Source organism: Trichechus manatus, unplaced genomic scaffold, assembly GCF_000243295.1.
Source record: "Trichechus manatus latirostris isolate Lorelei unplaced genomic scaffold, TriManLat1.0 scaffold00021, whole genome shotgun sequence".
NCBI classification, from domain to species: domain Eukaryota; kingdom Metazoa; phylum Chordata; class Mammalia; order Sirenia; family Trichechidae; genus Trichechus; species Trichechus manatus.
The window spans coordinates 11,946,032-11,955,160 of NW_004443957.1; the positions used below are offsets into that span (position 1 = coordinate 11,946,032).

At 45.5% G+C, this 9,129-nt stretch overlaps 1 protein-coding gene and 1 pseudogene across 2 annotated transcripts in view; one reads left to right on the forward strand and one right to left on the reverse strand.

Annotated features, from left to right (window-relative positions):
* The window catches only part of TNR (tenascin R), a 497,374-nt gene that overhangs the window by 135,285 nt on the left and 352,960 nt on the right, over nt 1-9,129 (reverse strand). The gene's annotated exons all lie outside the window — the stretch shown is intronic.
* LOC101347583 (annexin A2 pseudogene) lies at nt 72-1,104 on the forward strand (annotated as a pseudogene).

Genomic DNA, 9,129 nt, shown 5'->3' on the forward strand with positions numbered 1-9,129 from the left:
AGAGGCCATAGGAAGCAGAAGCTGAAGAGACAAGGGACACAAGAAGCCGAGCTGCTTCAGCCTCAAAAGCTTCTTTCAAGATGTCTACTGTTCATGAAATTCTGTGTAAACTCAGCTTGGAGGGTGATCACTCCACACCCCCCAGCGCATATGGGTCAGTCAAAGCGTACACCAACTTTGATGCCGAGCAGGACACTTTGAACATTGATACGGCCATCAAGACCAAAGGTGTGGATGAGGTCACCATCGTCAACATTTTGACCAACCGCAGCAATGCACAGAGACAGGACATTGCCTTCGCCTACCAGAGGAGGACTAAAAAGGAACTTGCATCAGCACTGAAGTCAGCCTTATCTGGCCACCTGGAGACAGTGATTTTGGGCCTATTGAAAACACCTGCTCAGTATGATGCTAGCAACCTGAAAGCTTCCATGAAGGGGCTCGGAACCGATGAGGACGCCCTCATCGAGATCATCTGCTCAAGGACCAACCAGGAGCTGCGGGAGATTAAGACAGTCTACAAGGAAATGTACAAGACTGACTTGGAGAGGGACATTGCATCAGACACGTCCGGCGACTTCCGCAAGCGATGGTTGCCCTCGCAAAGGGCAAAAGAGCAGAGGATGGCTCTGTCATTGATTATGAACTAATTGACCAGGATGCCCAGGATCTCTATAAGGCTGGAGTGAAGAGGAGGGGCACCGACGTTCCCAAGTGAATCAGCATCATGACTGAGCGGAGCATGTGCCACCTCCAGAAAGTATTTGAAAGGTACAAGGACTACAGCCCCTATGACATGCTGGAGAGCATCAAGAAGGAAGTCAAAGGAGACCTGGAAAATGCTTTCCTGAACCTGGTCCACTGTATCCAGAACAAGCCCCTGTATTTTGCTGATAGACTCTACGACTCCATGAAGGGCAAGGAAACTCGTGATAAGGTCCTCATTAGGATCATGGTCTCCCGCAGTGAAGTGGACATGTTGAAAATTAGGTCTGAATTCAAGAAAAAGTACGGCAAGTCCCTGTACTCCTGCATCCAGCAAGACACCAAGGGTGACTACCAGAAAGCACTGCTGTACCTGTGTGGCAGGGACGACTGAAGCCGAGACGGCCCAAGTGCCCAGCAGTGATGCTCCCTGTGCTTCCAGCTAACAGCTCTAGACAGTCAGCGGGCGACTAACGGCCCCGCCCCCACCCCCTATCTTAATAGCCCCCGTGTTGCATAGCCTTCCTGGCTAGCTTCTCCTTTTAGCCAAAGAAGTGAACATTCCAGGGAGGTGGGAGTGAATTCCATGATGTGAAACACTTTGCCTTTCTGTACTGTGTCATAGATAAATAAACGGAATTTTTATGTTAGGGGAAAAAAAAAGAGTAACGAGCTTGACTTGTATTTTTGAGCTGATATTATGGTAAAGTTATCTAAAAGACAGGTGTCAGATGTTTGGATAGGAGTGCAATTTCCATGCTTGCCGTAGACGCCAATTTCCGTAGATACACCTCTGGCCGTCCTGGGTTAATAGAAACTCCTCAGTGTCTCCACACACCCGGGGCCAGTGCAATACCTGCCATACTCGTCATACCCTGGTTACGCCTCTGCCGGGGACCCATGCTATCTTGTTACTCACAGTGACGGGGCAGGAAGTGTTTCCTCCATTTTATAGATAAGGAAACTGAGGTGTGGAAAAGCTGAGTAACTTGCCCACAGTGGCAAAGGGGGTAAGAGGAAGAATTTGCTCCAAAAATGGTCAAGGTGGGTTTTCTGACTCCAAGCTCAGTGCTCTTACTACTCAAGGTCGCCTCTCTAGAGCCACATCTGACAGATCAGAGCTACTGACGTACTAACTGTTGCTGTGTATGTTTGTGTGTGTGTGTGTGTGTGTCAGGGAGTGTGGGTGAACACACTCAGGCACACGCTCACTCACACGCACACACGCACATACACATAAACGACGGAAGTCAGAGGGGCCTTCCCAGTAGGAGAGAGTTTCTGCTATTCAGTTTGTTTTCCTTCACTTCAGTGAAAAATCACTCAAAGCCTCACAAATTACCCTCTCTCCTGAGCTCCAGACGGATGGGTAGAACAACCTGAGAGCCTGAGGAAATAATCTCCATTCTGCAGGGGTCTGTGTTTCTGGAGAATCATGATCTATGGCCTCTTTTAGCCACTGACCTCCAGCTGGGGTTCATAGTAGTGGGTGGCTACAATTTGTCGGGGCTAAGATTTATAGCACTCAGTGTCTGGGAAGACGTAATTTACTTCACAGGAGGGACAACTTTTGTTCCAACAAAATTTTTTACCTCCCCTGGCTCACCTTTAGATTGAAGGAATCACTCTGAGAAGGTGTCTAAAATTTTAAATATTAGATCTAAAACATTAGATAGATAACATTAATGTCAGAGCAGAATCGTGGTTTTATGAAAGGTTCTTGTCTTGATTCTCCACTTGAATAACCTACAAGGAACTTTCCATGAAATAGCAGAAAATGATTTTTCTACATCTATCTTATATTTTCCTCCCCACCTCCCCCCTATGTACTCTCATCTTTTACTTTGATTTCTTCCTACAACATCTCTTGGGAAATCTTACTTCTTCATATTTTCGGATGTTTACTGCTTCTGCTCATACTTTCCACCCTTCCGTCAATTTTTAGTTTTCTTTTCAATAAGATCTTTTTCTTTTACCTCATGAATTCTTAATGACTTCCTTCTGATAGTCCCTTATTTCTGCCAGTTATTTTGCTTTTTCTTCACATCCTGGGGCCTTTCCCTCCTTCTCCACTTCTAGGGGTTCTCAGCTTTGGGGTTGGGGTGAACATAGGTCTGACTCCATATCACTTCAATAGTAGCACAGCCTTGGCAACCCACTTTACTCTAAGATCCTCTGTCTATGGATCTGAAAGATGGGAATAACAGTATCTACAACATAGAGTTGTTTCGAGCATTGAATGAGATCCTGTGTAAGAGCACCTATTCCAGGACCTGACATAATAGGCACCCACAGTTTTCCTCATTGCTTTCTCTTTTAACTATAAAATGTGTCCATTCTTGGTCCTTTTCTGATTCATGACCTTGCCTGGATTAGGTTGCATGGGTTAATTGGGCCACATAAAGGTAGAAATGTCCCTAACTTGGTGTGTGTGGAGGATCATAAATAAGATGGGCTTGATTTGATGCCAACTCTAATGAAAACACATACACAACTTGTATCAGGGTTCTCCAGAGAAACAGCCAATGGGATATATAGAGAGTACCTGCGTGGTGCAAATGGTTAAGATGCTCGACTGCTGATTGAAAGGTTGGAGGTTCTAGTCTACCCAGAGGCACTTCAGAAGAAAGGCCTGGCAATCTACTTCTGAAAAATCAGCCATTGAAAGCCCTATGGAGCAATTCTACTTTGACACATATGGGATCTCCACTAGTCAGAAGTGACCCCATGGCAACTGGTTTACTGGTTTACTTCTATGTGTGAGTGTGTGTGTATATCTATATCCATACCTATATCTATATAGATATAGAGAGAGAGAAAAAAAAAAAAAGAGAGAGAGACAAAGAGATGGAGAGAGAGAGATTAATTTATTTCAAGGAATTTGTTTAAGTGATTATGGGGGCTGGTAATCTGAAATTTGTAGGGCAGGCCGGCAGGCTGGAAACTCAGGCAGGATTTTTAGTTATAGTCTTAAGGCAGAAATCCTTCTTCTCTCAGAAACCTCAGTTTTTGCTTTTCAGGCCTTCAACTGATTGGATGAAGCCCACCCACATTATCGAGGATAAACTCTTTCACTTAAAGTCAACTGATTGTAAATGTTAATCACATCTACAAAACACCTTCACAGCAACATCTAAACTAGTGTTGGACCAAACAACTGGGCACCTAGTCTAGCCAAAAACCCTAGCCAAGCTGACACATAAAATTATCCATCACACAACTTAAACAAGGCGAGAAATTATGGGGCTGCAATAAGTCAAAGGATCAGTCTCCATATGCTCCACGTGTGTAACGGAAACGTTCTGATAAATGGTGCAGGAGAAAAACCAAAACGTGCTCTTTGGTGCAAAACAAGCTGTCATGGCCTGTGAATAAAGATGTACTCGTCCTGGGAAGTCACTTTCTAGACACACACCATCATTATGCACAATTTAATAATATACACAGGCACTCTTCCGAGTTGTTATTTGGCAGCGGCCGACACTCCAAAGGCTGATCTTGCTAATTCCGTGTATTTGGATTCTGCGGTAAAACAAGCAGTCTCAATATTTGGGTTCGCTGGGAACCCGTTCTGGAATTGTAATGATGATTAAGTGTGGGAACATCCCTGATGCCTTAACATTTAGTTAATTTATACTGACAGGATGAGTTTGATGATCTGCAAATAGCACCACCCCCTCCAACAATCACAATACCCTGTCACCACCCAAAAAATAACGACAGCAACAAGATGAGGACCGCTGCCAGAGCAATGGCAACAAGAGCAACAAGATGAGGACCGCTACCAGGAGCACGGGCTGAAAGGGCTGTCAGAAAAACAAAAACAAAAACAGTTGCCACTGAGTTGATTCTGACTCATGGTGACCCCATGTGTGTCAGAGTAGTGCTGAGTTCTATTAGGGTTTTCAGTGGCTGATTTTTCAGAAATAGATCACCAGGCCTTTCTTCTGAGGCATCTCTGGGTGAATTTGAACCACCAACTTTTGGGGTTAACAGCTGAGTGCATTAACTGTTTGCACCACCCAAGGATTTCTGAAAGGGCTGTAAGGGTAGCAAAAATTTTGCACCCCAGAATGGCAGGAATTTTTTTTTTTTTTTCAGTTAATAATCTGCTTTGCCAACAAGATAATTTTTATCCTTTTAACCTAGTAATAGACTATGTTTTAGAAATTGTTTCTGTAAAACAGTGTTATTTTATTTTTATTAGAGGAGGAAATAGGCCAACAGTAACTTCCTAGAAGTCAGGACATATGGATGGTTTTCTCTGTTCACACTGGAGAAGCTCTGTCCTCACAGATTCTGTATCTTTTCACTTACATGAAGCCAGGGCCCAAAGCAAGAGTCCTGGAGGAGCAGCAGGTGACCTTTAGGTAAGACCTCGTTAGGTTCACAATACTTCCTACTTGAAGGATCCAACAAGAACTCCAGTCTTCTGATTCCTCTCTGTTTTCCAGGGATTTCTGTGCCTTCCTGGTTTTACTTCATAATCTCCACTAAGCATGTTCTTGTCAGCACCCTCATGTTTTTCTTCTTCTTCCATCTCTTCAATGCATACACTTTCCAAAAGCCAAAACATGGACAAAGCTGGTTCATTTAGCAGCTCAATGGCAACATCAAGGAATTGGGTTATTTCCATCTTCTTGTACTGACATCCTTGTACTGTTGACTTTTGTTCTCAGGCTAGTCTCCTCCTGATGCCAAAATGGTTGCCACTGCTCCAGATATTACATCCTTAACCAGCAGTGTCCAAAGTTTGGAAGGAAGAAGGATTTTCTCTTCCTTGTATCCCTTTTTTAAAGTGAGAAGAACTTTCCCTGAAGCTCTCACAGCTCATTGGCCAGAATTGTGTTATGTACCGGTTCCCAAGAGAGAATGAAGTTACTGACGTTGATTTAGATTAATCAAGATTCTCCCCTCCCCACCAGGAGCTGGAATGGGAAGCAGCCTTTTTCTAAACTCGTTACTGTCAGCCACTTGAACCAAATTGGGATTCTGCTACAAAGAGGAAATGAGGGAAGGCTTCTGGGTAGATAATCACAGAATATATGATTTCTAATGGAGTTAGTAACATAACCAGGAGTATATAAAGCAGAGGGCTGCTAAGGAGTGAGGCTGTTTTCTTCTCCGGGTTGACCTGTCTCAGGTTCTTGCATCTGAAGCTCTGGTGTAGTTATCACAGAGGCTTGTTAATTCTGAAGAGTTGGTCCCTTGATCCACGTGACTAATCACTTCCCTCGCAAGATCTAAGCCACAAATCTCTTCTCCCCAACACTTGATAGAAGGCCTTGAATTCAAAGGGGAATAATCGAGGAAAAGAATTATTTGATAATAGGACAAGTCCCAACGGCATCGAAGTCAGCACTTCTGAATGAGGGGCAAATCCATTTTGCCTACCAGGTGAAATAGACGTGGGTTAACCTTTGTCCTAGGAGCCCCAGGGCTTCAGAAATTAAAAATGTGAACTATCCTGAAGAAGGAGAGAAGTTCATTAATAAGGACTGTGGATGGCACAAGGCTCCAAGGAAGATGAGAAACTGGCCAAAGGGTCTAGAAGGAGTGGAGAACCAGGGAGTAGCAATGAGAAGGTCAGGGGTTGCTGAGATGCACATTTCACTGGTAATAGTACCCAGGACACAGGCATTCAAGGACCTGGGCAATTGCTAGATCATACACTGGTCCACTCCTCAGTGAAGGGCTGAGCAAATGTTATAAATGGGAAAAATATAAATAAACACTAGTTTGTGTGATCTGAGGTCATTTTCTAGAGCAGGAAAAGCAACCCTCTGAGGACTTTCCACTGTCTTATTGCCTTAACAGTAGCCAGAAAATACTCATTGCAATATATAACATTTGTTTTTCCTCGTCTTCTGCCCTGTCAATTGGTTTTATTTATTTTCCCCTGTTCTAATACCATGGAAAGGCAGTTGAAAATGAAGACAATTATTCAAATGCAGGGCTTGGGAAACCCAGCCAGGAGTCTGTTGCTGGAGAGTGGGCTTTGCTACCTAGAGGGGAAAGGGGAGCAATGGCAGGCACCCACCCTGGCCCAGCCCATAGCTAGGTGGACACTGATTCTGGGTGGGCTTGGAAAGCCAGAGCACAGACTAGGTTATTTGCCTTTGAGCTTTCACGCAGCAGTAGGAGAAACATCAGCGTGCTTCAGGCCCATATTCCAGGTGGAGCCAGACATCACAGGGGAATGCGCAGGAGTCCTGCTGGCCCTGAGGGAGGTCCTGGAACACACAGCTGAGGTTAGGGAGTGGTGGTCCTAGAACACACCGCTGTTGACAGCTCACAGGCCTTCATTTAAATCCCACCTTGACTACTTACTTATTATAAAACCCTGAGCAAATTATTTTACTTCTTTTGGCCTCAGTTTCCTGATCTATAAAATGGAGGTAATAATAGTCCTGAAGCTCTTAGGTTAGGAGAGTTAAACTAAATAACTCATGTAAACTTCTTTAGCCCAGTGCCTGGCATATTTCAAGCGATCAATAAATGCCAGCCACTCTACTGTGCTGAGGAGCCCTGGTGGCACGATGGTTAAGACGTTTGGCTGCTAACTGAAAGGTAGACAGTTCAAACCCACCAGTGGCTCCGTGGGAGAAAAGACTTGGTGATCTGCTCCCATAAAGATTTACAGCCTAGGAAATCTTTGTGGCAGTTCTACTCTGTCATATAGGGTCGCTATGAGTCGGAATTGACTCAACTGCACACAACAACAACAATTGTGCTAGTCAGTGGCACAAAATGAGACTTGATGACAACAGCTTAAGTGGATTTCAAGGCATACTGATCATACAGCAGCTAAGTGTTATGCGATTTTTTTTTTCTAATGGGGTCTTTCAAAAGTGAGATGGTGCTTGGTTTACCCTTTGGAACTGCGTCCCACTCTCTGCTTAGGTTCATCTCTGTCCAGGCTCCTTGGGTCAGTCCTCCATTGCCTGCCACATAACATAGTAGGGACTCAAGAAATGGAGGCAGAAATGGCAGTAGGGGAGGAAAGAGACAGAGGGAGTGGAGACTATCCAAGAGCTCTACCTCATCCTTGCTCTGGTACAGCCTTGCCCATGACTCCTGGCTGACCCTGGACCCAGTACTGCCCCCTGAGCTGGATGCCCAGAGAGGTAATCTGCCCACACCTACCCTACCTCTGGCCCCATAAGTTCCACTACCATAATCTCCCCTGCTGGTTGATATAACCACTGGGGGGTAACCCAAGGTGGTGTGGGGAAGCTCAGGACCACTGTTTTACTAACCTGGACCCTGGCTCTGCAACCTTGACCTCAGTTCTGCCTCTGGTCTCTTGAACCTCCTGTACAGAAGTGGCCTTCCCACTGCTGCACTAGTAATAGAGCTTTCATTTACTGAGCCCCTATTTACCACATCTAGGAGTCCCTGGGTGGTGCAAATAATTAACATGCTCAGCCGTTAACCAAAAGGGTGGAGGTTCAAAACTACCCAGAAGCACCTAGGAAGAAAGGCCTGGCAATCTACTTCTGAAAAATCAGCCATTGAAAACCCTGTGGAACACAGTTCTACTCTGACACATACAGGGTCACCATGAGTCAGAATCAACTGGGCAGCAACTGGTTACTGGTTTACCACATCTAGGACTCAGACTAGGCACTTTATTATGGACCTCTCCTTTAATCCTTGAAACAATCCTGTAAATTAAATATCATGAACCCCATTTTATAGACAGGGAAACTGAGGCTCAGAGAGGTGAAGTGGCTGGCTCAAGGCCACACAGCTGGGAATCACATGCCAGTCTCTGGCTTCACATCTCATGTACTAGCCACTCTATCAGCCTCAGCGCTTCTCAATGGATCAACTTGATTCTCAGAGTCCCTTGCTATCTCAGGGGGCTTCCCCCTAATCCTGTTCTAGATTTGAGGAACCCAGTTTCCCTAGTTGGTCACTTGACTTCTCTCTCCCCAGGAGGGGAGGATGCTGGTGGTCCTGTCTTTCTAGGCTTGGACCCAGCGCTCCTCCCAGGGACCAAAGTCCTGGCCCTGAGTCCTGCCATCCATGGCCATGTTTCCTGGGCTGCCAGGGTGTCTACCAGGTCCCTATCCCCATCACTGATCTACTTTCTTCCTCCACACCCCTGATGCCTGCGGCTTGTTAGATGACCACCTGGCATTGTCTGGCCCTATGGATAACTCGTTCAACCTGCCCGATTGGACTTGTAGTGCCTGCAAATATACACATCACCACTCTGCATGTGGAATGCTCTACCCTCAGAGAAAGACTAGCCTGTTTAGGAATCTGGGATCCCCCATCCTACTGGGTCCCCCAGCAGGACCCAAGCTGTCAAGCTCCACATGCAGGACACGACACAAACTCCCTGGCCCCTGCTCTCTGGGCTCTGATTCAATTGTGTATATGGGGTGGCAAGAGGTGAGAGGAGCAGACCTTAAC